The 12,623-nt window shown below is 33.2% G+C and overlaps 1 protein-coding gene across 7 annotated transcripts in view; it reads right to left on the bottom strand.

The window, feature by feature from the left end:
• Window positions 1-12,623, bottom strand: part of LOC122526140 (blood vessel epicardial substance-like) — a 46,452-nt gene that overhangs the window by 30,358 nt on the left and 3,471 nt on the right. The window lies entirely within an intron of this gene.

Consider the following 12,623-nt stretch of genomic DNA (forward strand, 5'->3'; position numbering starts at 1 on the left):
TCAAAGTTTATCTCTCACTGCGCGCGACAATAAGTAACTGAAAAATCTTCTCGAGCTATAATATTTTCTTTCTTATTTATTTTGAGCCCTCAGATTTACGTTTCTTATTTTTCTTAGAATCGAAGTAGGATGACAAAGAATAAAGTAGAGATAAAGAGAAAGAGAGAGAGAGAGAGTGAAGTACACGTAGGATAAGTTCTTTTAAAAACTTTTAAAAAGAGAACACGGTTGATTACTTCCCTCGCTCTTCTTTCTTTCTTTCTTTCTTTTTTTGTTCAAAGGTCGAACATCGATCGTTCCCTGCCAAGCCATTAATTAAAATCCTATTGTTTCATTGAGATTGATACGTATTTAAATGTAATTCTTTTTTTCCCCCATGCATTATTTCATTCATTCGAATACTTAATCATAATGTACAATGGACGTTTACGTTGCAACAACAAAATGGCATTACGTTTGACACGACACGAACTATTCTATACTCATCGTCATTTATTAATTCGTCCATTCGAGAATTATTCAAATTCATTCGAATGCCTTTAACCAGAATTGGCACGTATAAAACTCAATAACGTGTACAGATATTCTCATTATTTCATCGCACTTTAGATATTATCGTTAAATTCATCAATAGATTTCACATTCTCGTTGGACGGAAAATACGAATGATTAATATTTATTATCCTGTGGTATGCATTTTTACTGTGATATAACATATAATAATATAATAATCAATAGGAAATACAAAAAATAAATGTTTCATTAAATTATAACTAATTTCTTTTTGTTGTTTCTTATTTTTATTAAATTATAGATATTAAGAGGATCGGTTTACTCGAGAGAGAAATGATTTTGGTCACATTTGACGGCATAAATTAAACGTTCAAACGCATGCGAAACCGTGACTGTCTCTTGTGGCTTGTCAGTAACCATTTTCAGAGAGGGATCTGAGGGATCGGAAGGTCCATATATCTGTGGTATGCTCTTGGATCCTCACGTACTTTACCGACTAATCCAATTCAAAAGCTATCCAACGATAAGCTATATCTACCTTTAAACGAACAGAGAGTGAGAGAGAGAGAGAGAGAGAGGCCCTTTGGTTAAAGGAAAACGATAATAAGAAAAAAGAATAATAAATTTCTTTTGTATTTTATATCATTGGATTTAATCGATCGTACAAATTCTTAAAATATCGAATAACTGAGTCAACTAATTTCGTTCAATCAAAAAGTTTCTTAGAAAGATTCACTTCTAATGGATTTTTCTTTCTATTCGTTGAATTTGAACACGATGATTGTAGAATATATTCTTTAAAATCTTCCCTACCTTACTTATAACATGTATCCATCAAAGTTCAATTCTTATTGAAGGATTGAAGGTTCGATTTTATTGTGCTTCTATGTATAAGGAAGAAAAGAACATTCGATTTCTTAGAAAAGTAGAAGTGGAATAATGGAGAATCGTATAATGTTTCCCCCCTTCATGTCAGACTGACTCGAGTTTCTTATATCTTTAGTGTAAAAAAAGAAAAAAAAAGAAACTTCGACCTATACCGAACATTGTACTCTAAGAAATTGCACGCGATCGTACCAACAGATAATTCGATAATTCTAATTAAACGAAAGGATAATGCGTTGAAAAAATGATTTATTTCACTTTGATAAATATCCGTGACGCACGCGATTCCGTTTCCGAGATATACAAGTATCGATAGCAATATTTCTAATTAGTTCATTAAGCATTAATTTTACGATATAAGAGAGTAGTATTATGCACGATATATATATAATTCATAATACAGGACACTCCCAACACATAACTTTCAACTAATTGAGTAATGAAAATTTAAGCGTCGAATATTCATCGGACATCGATAAATGTTAGCGATCGAAGCTATTGCAATTGGAATTAAAAAATAAAAATAAAATGAAGGAACAAAAAAAGAAAAACAAAAAAAAAGAAAAAAACAAGGCTTGATTTATACAGTTTCTCCATTGTGGTGAATGAATCCGTTTAATTGAATTTGTTTGATGTTGATTGTGAGATGACAGAGGGGTAATGTACTGTTCAAGTATAACAAGAAAAACGTGTGTCGAGGTCGAAGAAAATGCAACAACGATTGCGAATAAAATCATGAAGAATCTTATCGTCACGCGAACTAGTCTCACGGTATATCGCGTATAATTTTGCGTGATAAACTAACCTATTTTTATGATCGTAAAATGCGAATAAAGATGAAGGGAGAATCTGAATCGTGACTTTTGCACCGATACCCAAGTTACACGGCCGGTGCATCAAAATTACTCGTAGTAACGGTACATACGTGTTCGTGAAAATTGGTCGAAAGAAAGGAGGGGGGGAAATAAAAATGAACAAAAAAATGGATCAAATTCGTAACTTTCTAAAGATCGTCTTGAAAAAGTCGTATTGAATTATTTAGGGTGCGGTGGACTCACGCACGAGAAGCTCGATAAGCTCGACGATCTCGATGGGCAACAAGTGTCCTTGGCTTCGCAGAAACGAAGCTTGCATATAACTGCATATATCTGACAGTTGTAAGAATCACTTATCACTTTTTTTTGTCGATCTCGAGAATAGAAGAAAATAATATCTGGGTAGTCGATTAATCCTGCAAGTTCAAATATTTCAATGTAGTATAGTCGAGAGTTTCGTTAAGAATTTTTAATTTTTTTGTTTTCTTTTATTATTTCTAATAATATGCATAATAATCCGTTCTCTTCTTTAAAGTTTTATAAGAATACGATAATAATAATAATAATAATAATAATCTCGTATTTATCTGATGCAAATATGATTTGGTTCGAATCTTTTTCCATGTATAATATTATATAATTCAAATAAAAAAAACATCTTCGTTATTTCGTTAAAAAGATTATGTGAAAATCTTTATCGAAATAACAAGAACCTCTTGGGAGTGTCGTAAGGAGATGACAAGATAATATATATATGTATATATGACATAAATGAAACGACATGTTTAAACTTTGAAGATGTTTTTGAATTATTGCGAAGTTGTACATCCGAAAGTTTGAACTTTCGCAACATTCCTACAAATTATAATGCATAGAAAACAGTGAGTGAATGAGAGAGAGAGAGAGAGAGAGAGAGAGTCGTTATATCCCATTGCTTTTGCAACGTGCACATTCTCGAAACTTTGGTGGTACGTGGACCGAGGGCCTCGTATATTTAACGAAATCATTATGCAGAGCCGATTTTAAACTAACGTTTAATGGGAAACTAGTGTAGATAGTGAATATTCGCAAATGCACGCACGCAAACACATACCATTACATTATAAGATTCCTCGTTTTGTGTAAAATGCATTTAACTCCATTACACATCGCACCATTTCGTTGAATAATCCCCTCATTGAGATATTATTTCGAATGAATTGTTATGAAAAAAATATTTAATAATTATTTAATGATATTTAAAATTACGGAACACAATAATACAATCAACACACAGATAGTTAAAATAACATATAAATAGATATATTTGAAATAATCAATGACCAAAGACGTAATTCAAATGTATACATTGTTCTAAGTCAGTATAACGTATGTATATACGTATGCAGATCACGTTGATCCGTTTATAGAGCTATATATCAAGCTGCGTTATTGTACAAAATCAGGAATGTATCTAGCAGCGTATCTAACGGTTAGAATGATGATGGATTATTTACGGATCGATACGCTTCTCAATTACCACTAGATCCGGATTATCTATAACAACAAGTGACCCTAAGAAAATTTCTACGTTTACGATTTATCTTCAATCTATTATGACAAGAAAAGGAAAAAAATTCTTCAAACTGATATATTTCAAACTTATCCAAAGTAATATAACCATAAGACATAAAAAGTTCGGAATACGAATAATGGACGTGAGAGCTATTATCGACAAAAGGAAAATGGAAAGAAAGAAAATGAGAGAATGGTAGGAGACACAAGGCATTAAATCAACATGGACAGGAGGGAAGTGCTGAACCAGGTTCCAAGTACTTGGCGCCCTACGCTGGAATACGTGAACATACGTAAGCGTATTCGCTTCTAACTATGTGTATGTGAACTCGGAAACATCTATGGGAATACGAGGGTGGCGCGAGCGCCGTACGAAGAGGGCTATCGACCCTTTCTATTCCAACCTAGAACGACATGGTCTGGTGCGTGCTGCTTTTGTACTGACAATGTATGCACCTTTACATAGTCCAGGACTTTATCTAATCTACCCATGAGGATTCACATACACTACTGATAATAATTACATATAAGATAGTAAAAAAGGAAAAGAAAAAATATATTTAAAATAATAACCCAGGGGAGAGAAGAGTTGGTTCTTTTTATTTTTCTCTTTTTTTTTCTTGTTCTTTTTTTAAGTAACCCATTAAGCTCGGATTAAAATAATGCTGATATGTTGGACGAATAATAAAAGTTCATTGAAGATCTTATCTTATTACGGTTGGGAATAATTCTAGCTTATTTTTGTATATATATATGTATATGTATATTTTTATATATCAGTCATACATAGGGATATAAGTACAATAATCGTTTACTTTATCAGTCGTTGTAATACTGACCGATGGCTAATAATTAGAAAATTGAATAGAATTACGTATCGCGAATGGGTGAATAGGAAACGTGATTCACGAATAAGATAACGTAATAGCGAAACTTTTACCCTGAAATGTTCGCCGACTCTATAAAAGAAAGTGTATATATGCGTTTACTAACACAAGTCCATACGATGCTTCTCTCTCTTCGTTACGTCATCATTGCAGTAACATCCCTCCATTAAGAGAGTATCATCAAAGGTAGATTTAATTGCACCGCGCAGCACTCCTACCTTTAAAGCATCACTTTGGTATTTCTTTGTCAAGGTTTTAACGCGATTCGTTCATTCGTTTATGAGAACCCATAGAAACGTGATCGAGAGTCAGGATTTTGACAGTGAATTTCAATTGGGAAGTTCATCGAAATTGATCGAGTGTGTGCAATCGTTTATTACAGGAAAAATGAAAATATAAAAAGAAAAAAGAAAATAATTTTATTTTCTTTTATATACGAAAACACTTCTCTAATCAATTTCCTAGTTAATTATTTTTAATGAACTCGAAATATTAATCAAGAAATTCACGTTAACATCGTGAATGCGAACAGAACGTAGTATTATACGTCACGTATTAAAAAACATACAATTTTTATACATATATTCTACATTTAATATTTTTAATTTAATTCCAGTTGTCCAGTGATAAGTATATAATCCTATTACAAGAAAGAAAAACTTATATAATTGCAAGAAAAATGTCCCGTGGACACGCTACGAAACATTGAGATTTTCATTTTAATTAGAAGTATACAGCACAACGTTTGAAGAAAAACAAACCGAGAAAGTGGATTATATGGAACTGCGTTGAACATTCAAGTACTGTAGCTTTCAGATTCGATTACCGTCCCGAAGAATGTTACCAGCATTTAAAAGAACAGCTATATTTAATATCACATTTAATACAACCAACAAGTTTCTTAGATATTGACCAACGTTATGATCATCCTCGTATTGTATTTAATGACAAGATCATTTTTAACCATTACAATTAATAACTTTAACGTTGACTAAAGACAATCATATGAATGAGTATTGAAAAAATATTTGTCATGACCTCATCATCCCCTTACCAAACGATGCTCGACCATCCCCCGTATTACACATATATCGCGTGCAATATGTGAGATATATTTACATTTGTCTCTACCCACTTGTGGCTTTATCGTGATCTATTCGCAATCGAAATGAAGGCTTACCTAGCTGTATAGTTCATCCTTTTAAATTCTACAATTTAAACGATGCAATTAAAAGAAAAAAAATACACTTTCAAAATAGCTATCCCATTAATTTTCTTTTTTCGGAACGTAACACATACGCTACCGTTCACATTGCGTAAACGAATAGAGAATCAACAATCGTAGATCTCACTTGATCTATCTTTGAAACAATCATATTTTTGGACTCGGGAAATAGCAGCCATTGCTGCTGCACAACGGAAGCAAAAGGTGGAACACCGATATCTCATTTTAAAACTACCAAACGAATCGATACCATTTTCCCATGCGACTAATATATATTCCGGATACGTTCGTAACATTTTGCCGGTTTAATGTCGCACAAAAATTTTACCGACTTTTACTTCTTCTATTTTGAGAACAGTTTGAAAACGTAAATTTTCACGTCCGTTCTCTCTACCTCTTTCTCTCTCTCTCTCTCTCTCCAGACCCTTTTTATATTTTTTCCTTCTTTCTACGTGTGTTCCGTGCTAATATTAAATATTACTTCCTTTTTTATTCTTTGGTTCCACTCTTGTTCTTCTTTTCAAATACACATATACACGTAGATATGTAAACTTCAATTTGATTTTGCAATTTTTTTTCTTGTCACAATTTTTTTCTCTTCCTTTTTTAGATAGTTCTCTTTCGAATAGTGATACACGATAGAGTGCTGTGAAGCAGAACCTGTAAAATCGAATTAATGGCCAACGTCTAACCAATAAAACACGGACATTTCGTTGCACACTGAATATTTAAAGCCTTAAGTGGTCCACATATCCGAGAAAATTTGCCTACATAACCATTTCCATAAAGACTCACGATATCAGCTACTTTTCGTTCTTTCAAATCGAGCCTCCCCATACATTGATGCTTCTGATACGATATATGTGGAACTTTAAGTAAAAGAAAAAGAATTTAGGTCACGTTATGACTTACGACCTTGCCCAGAGTAGTAATAGAGGAAAGCAAGAGAAAGAAAGAGAGAAAAGATAGGGACAGGTCTTGATACATGATGCTCGCGAGAAAAGAGTTCACTATTATTAAGTTAATCTTTGTGACTTATCGGCAATAAGGAAATGTTTTCTGTGCTCACTCGAACGTTAGAATGACGTTATATGATTGAATATTCGATAAAAGCACAGGGAATATTTTTACCTGAGTTAGAGTCATTCATAAATCTTCGTTTGATGATAAATATACATACGTCAAAAGTGAACTTAGTTATTTAACAATATATTTATACATTTTTTCTTCTATCTGTAAAATATTAATTGACGGACTTTCTTTTTTTTTTAAACACTCGTAAATTTTCAAACTTATAAACATCAGAAAAATTTGTGCTAGATTATCCGATCAATCTATTTGATAGTTCGTTAGTTATTAAAATGAAGTAATCGTCTGGTTAGAATGAATCATGCGAGAAACAATGAAACCGTTCACGAAACGTTAATAACATTTCTCGAGATCATGGGAAAATTATAATACACGCGCGAAACATATATAACAAACAAGTAAACTATTACTCGACACGTAATTATATTTCGTCGGGAGTCAAACTCAGGCTCGTCTGGCACTTTGTTACACATTCGTTTCCCTTGAGCGAACAAACTTGGGAAGAAGGTTAGTTGGTTGGTTGGTTGGTAGGAAGGTAGGTAGGTAGGTAGGTAGGTAGGTAGGTAGGTATGTGCAGCGAAACATTGGCCAACTTTCCGAATGCAAACGAATCCAAAATAGCTCCCTCCCAACGACATTCCAGATACGCTTCAAAAAAGTCAAATCTCTTTTTCCACGACTTTAAACTACGGAAATAATACCAGTCGAATGAAATATGTATGAGCCGATGGCTTCTCGTTTTCCGGTGAACCAATTATCGGAGATACCGATAACTTCCGATGAAGGAAACCTATCATTCGAGTTATTAATTTTCGAATATTTCTCTAACAAACATCACCAACCGACGACACCACCGGTCATATCGAAAGAGAAATCTCCTCTATTGAGATTTACGAAAGATCTGAACGATTCTTCGTTTGCGAATAAAATATTCGTTATTATCGATAACCAATAGTTATGAATCCAAATTTATTATCTACCCACGCGTTTATGTATCACATATTATATTTCCTTAAATTTACGTAATTAAACCAAAAAAAAATACTCACGAATTGGTAAATACAAAATATATTTAATTAAAGTAATGGTAAAACGAAACAAATATTAAATCCATCCGATCTCGCAATCAGTTGAAATACGTAATGTGACACGGTGAAAATAAACGTAACCTCTTCCTTCCGTTTGTTCCTTCACAAAACTCCGAACGATCGATATGCGAATTTCCTTGAATAAGCTAGGGTTGACAAGGGAACGATTCACAGAATAGATATCGTTTGGAAGAGAAAAGGGAGAGTTCCGTTATTACAGGCATAGCTATAAGTAGATTCAACGATATTCGAATAAGAATATTGCCGATTCCGTAGACGGTTTTTATTTAAAAATAGAATTTTACAAAATGGGTCTATGCTAATGATGAAATACCAACAAGCACGTAACGAATTAATCTCAACAATATTTACGAACTTGGACACTTCAATTTATATGAGTCTACGTCCGAGTATTTTTCAACAAAGAAGTTTGTAATTTTGGATATCTGACGTTTAGATCTAGAATACCTATACGAAAGTTCGTTATTTTCAACTGGTATCTTGCTTTCTTGTTTTACCGTTGAACCTTTATCAGTATCAGATGGTGTTTGAAGCTAATGGTTGCAACGTATCAAACACATGGTGACACTTTAATAGCAAGCTACAGACAAGAAGATTAAGACGAGCCATAAGCGTGCGTCGAGCGTAACGGGTTATTACTTTTATGAAAGTTTCAATCTCCACCCGGTATTTCTCGTTCAATCTCAAGATGTTCCGAAATCGGCTTATATATCGGTCAATTTTAAACGGAATAAATTTATTCCAACCACCAAACTCCCAGACATCTCGAAGATTATTTTGTCGTTTATTGTTTGCCCGAGATACATATTTTTAATAATACTTTACTCTTTCGCTGTTAGTTTGCGTTCATTTAATTACCACTTGAAAGGATTCGATGAAATAATTAAGTGAATCTAGCGAAGGATTTGATTGAAGTTGCAAGCCCAAATAATTCGATAAAATATAAAACCAAGACACATTGGATGTTGAATACGTTTAAGTAAAATAATGTATAAAGTATTATGTATTCTTGATTCTACCAAAAGTTATGCTGTCTCGTAATTCGCGTAACGATGTGGGTCTTACGAGGTTGAAAACTTTGTACCGCGTATCTTGAAAATACATAGAGGATTTGGTGCTTAATTCTAAGCAAATTCTCTATTTAAGAACAATTAGTGAAGCTCGTCAAAATGGCAAACATGTAAAGCATGTTTTTATTTCTTATTTTTTTTCTCTATTTCTTTCTTTTTTTTCGGTCAAATCGTATCAACGAACTCGACCGCAAAAAAGGATTTTAACTGACAGGAACGAAACGAAAGGAAGGGCACAAAGGAAGAATATAAAAAAGGGAAAAAAATGAAAAGCTTGAGAGAGACAAGATGGGTGGGGGGTGGGGGGTTGATTTAAGGTCGGAAAAAAGGAGATAGCGCTTATTTCGCGATGTTTAACTCGAGCAAGTAACTGCAAGACTAGGTCACACTTTCCTAGAGAATGCAAGTGTCATCGCACGAGCAGCCTGAGCGCATTGAAAAGATGAAAGGCGAAATTCTACTATTCACCGTATGCCAGCCAGCAGCTAGCACAAGCCCCGATGGAAGCCGTTTTGTAGCGAGCATGCATGTGAGAAAATAACTGATGTGTAATAATAACCGGTATGCAATTCGGGACAAAGACCGGTACTAGCTTTTGTTTCATGCCAACAGTAACATTTAAAAGGGAAGGATAAAACACTGGTCGAATATCTTTCTGATACCAGAAAAGTCGTGATAAAAAATTTATTCTATGTGTTAATACGTTTATTGGCAATACCCCTACCTGTCGATTTCATTCCTACAAACTTTATATATATAAATATATATTGGCAAATTATTATTCCGAAAAATAAATAAATTCGAAGTATTTTATTCAAAAATATTCAAATAACATTTTTAATTAATATTATTATTATTATTATACGAAAAGATTTTATCGAAATATCTAATATGTCAAATATTCAGAAAACCAACAGTGCTTGGATTTAAAGCATGATATAAACTTTCATCCCGGAAAGTAATTAAAGTCAACGCATCGTTCAACTTGCAAATATTCCAGCCACATTAAATGCAAACATTCTTTCGTTTCTTGCTACTTCCCATATTCTTTTTATTTTAACAAAAATATATAGCTATAATAAAACGAAGTACAACAAAAAATGTCGTTAGAAAGTAGTGAATTTCGAGGCTCGAATTCGATCCATGGGACACGACTCTCTCTTACGCACACTAGCCTGTAATTATTCAAGCTCCATTGGATTTCACAGACAGTCATTTCCAGAACATTACGCTTCGCTGTGTCCCCGATCGGTCGATTTATGTCACTCAGAATTAGCTTCGTTTGTTGTGAGGCCCTAATTGTCCATTAATCCAACCAAGTTTCAATTAAATTTTAATCACCGTTCTTTTTACTTTCATCTTATTTCTTCCCTATTTGATCCTTTTTCTTCTTCTTCTTCTTCTTCGGCTAAAAATATTTTCCTTATACATGAGCGTGTAACTAATTAGTGGAAAAGGTTTTCGTGGAAGGAAATGTTTATCTAACATAATTCGCGCATTTACTTGAAATTTTTACAAAGCACGAGAAAGAAATAAATTTGAAAGGTAAGTAAAGTCGAATTTAACCATTCATGACTGAAATAGAGTGTTAGTGTACATGAATAAATTGCGTTAACCTTTTAAACAGATTATTTTTAAGAATACATATATTTTTCATATTTACGTATATTAAATTAAAGATTTTTTTTAACGTCTGATTAGATATAAGCTTTACGTATGAAAATATCTCGTCGAATGTATTTAAAACGTTAAACACGAAATAATTTTATTTTCTAGATACTATTTAGGATCTTCACGTTCAAAGACGTGCAAGGAATATTTACAAAAAGGGAAGAGGATTTGAGAAGTAAACGGTTCTAGTGCAGTTCCGTACAAAACTGACAGTCAGTCGATCTTTTCTAAGGGTTAGGATTGACTGGAAAATAAATATTGCCACATCGTCGCATATTCTTGCATAATACAAATATAATACATTAATAAATATCTATCATATTTTATATTAACATTGATCTTTTTTTCCAATAGTGTATCAATGTTTAAACAAACATTGTTTGCATCGCTACGTCAACCTGCGTCATGTCGACCATACCAGAACGAAAAAACACATTTCAATTTAATAGCTTTGACAAAAGACCATCAAAGGGTTCGAAACTATGGTAAAGCCCTTTTTATAAGGTCATGTCTATGAAGACACACACACAATGGTTGTCTCTACAATTATTAAGAATAATTACTTCTTAATGTTGTTTGAATATCTAATTTCATTCAAATGGGAAATAGAAAAATTCACAAAATTAGAACCATCGATGTTACTGTGAATTACTAAGAACGTCTCGTTAAATTCCACCCACTTAATTCCTTGGAGTCTCATGCATCATATATACACCGTTACAAGTAAACTCGCTTACCTGCACATTTTATTTCTCACGAGAGGATCAGCTGAACAAATTATCACGCTAGTCATAAAATTTTAATGATAGGAGATACTCGGACGAACGAATTCTCTTATTACGAAATATAATATTATAAGAGTTTTTTTTTTTCTTTTTTTTTAATTACAAATATACAATTTTTGTAACTCGACTCAGAGAGAGATAATGGAAATAACGAAGTAAACACGATTATATCCATTACTTCGGTAAGCTATCCAATTTGTAAACTGTCCCGAAATGTATTTAAATTTCATATTTTCCTATTGGTCGTTTCATAAACAATGTGTGTTCTAATAATTTGTATTGTATCCTTATGATACAGGAGGAACTACATCAATGCACGCCATCGTTATTTGAGTTATTTCGAGTATCCTCGCAACTAGGAATTCGAAATTATTCAAATTACTCAACAACGATCATCCTATTATTATCAGAAAATATTATCAAAGTATATATACAACAAATAATACGTATTATCATATAATAATAATATCAATGCACAATTTATTTCAATCAATTTCTTTTCCATCATATTTTCTGATACCGTAACTTTCAATGATCCTTATAAATGATTGAACCATTGAAAGAAATCTCACAATAACTATCTCCGTCATTCGATCGCAAGGGAGTTTGTCTTCTTGAAAGAAAAAAAAAAAAAAATCCCAGAAACGATACGATAAATTTTTAATCCCCATTGCGAGTTACGATCGCGTTGTTTTAAAAGTAAGCAAGCAAGCAAGCAAGCTCCTACAAAGTCGTCTACCTAACGCTTGACGCAAATCGAATCGATTCTGTCGCAAATTGTCAAGGAAACTTACAAACGTCACGACTCATTTAACCACGAAACTCACTTCTCTTCCTCTCCCCCTATCCATCCCCCTACCTCCCCTCCCCCCTTTTCCTTCACTCTCTTCGTACACGTCGTCACGAACACGATGCAACAGGTAAAGGTAATGTGCTAAGATCGCATGATGCAATTAATTTTTTAACACCTCGTCGTTACAATTGTTAATACTCAAGTTCGTCTAAGGGATCCAAAAGGAT

Source organism: Polistes fuscatus, unplaced genomic scaffold, assembly GCF_010416935.1.
Source record: "Polistes fuscatus isolate 324 unplaced genomic scaffold, CU_Pfus_HIC Scaffold10, whole genome shotgun sequence".
NCBI lineage: Eukaryota > Metazoa > Arthropoda > Insecta > Hymenoptera > Vespidae > Polistes > Polistes fuscatus.